This window comes from Nanorana parkeri, unplaced genomic scaffold, assembly GCF_000935625.1.
Source record: "Nanorana parkeri isolate BGI_ZX_2015 unplaced genomic scaffold, ASM93562v1 scaffold111, whole genome shotgun sequence".
Classification (NCBI taxonomy): Eukaryota; Metazoa; Chordata; class Amphibia; order Anura; family Dicroglossidae; genus Nanorana; species Nanorana parkeri.
Window position 1 is genome coordinate 1,011,787 of NW_017306379.1, and position 581 is coordinate 1,012,367.

Consider the following 581-nt stretch of genomic DNA (forward strand, 5'->3'; position numbering starts at 1 on the left):
ACACATAATCTCAGTAATGGTGGGCGCTCTTGACAATGCGTTAAACTGACTTATCAGTGTAGAGCAGCTAGAGCAAGGAAAGAAGGTTGCTGTGGGTTACTGCAACTCCCTCATTGCAATGTGCTGTGTTGAATAAATAACCCTTTGATGGTCACCATAAATAAATGAATTCTGTGTACAGTTGACACAACTAAAGACTTTAATGGGGTTCTACCAGTATTGATATCACGGTGGGGGGGAGCTGTAGATGGAGTGGACAGGTTGGACCTGAGCTTATCCCACTCCTTTATGAAAGTCAGACCAGGTAGGCATGAGAGCAACCAATTACATCAAGTTTTAACTTGAACGTTCCATAATAAAAAGCCTCTTAAAGAGTTTGGCTGGCTGACTTTTATTAATGATTTCACTTCAAAGAGCAGGTCTTGCCTCCCAAAGAGCGCAGGAACAAGTTCTGAGATACAGATCTCCCCATCCAGCCCTGCAAGTCTTTGCACAGTTTGACTTTTATTGCTGTAATTTTAACAATGATCTGATGCATTAAGAGATACTTTCTGGGTGTTTCTGTACACCCCCCCCCCCCT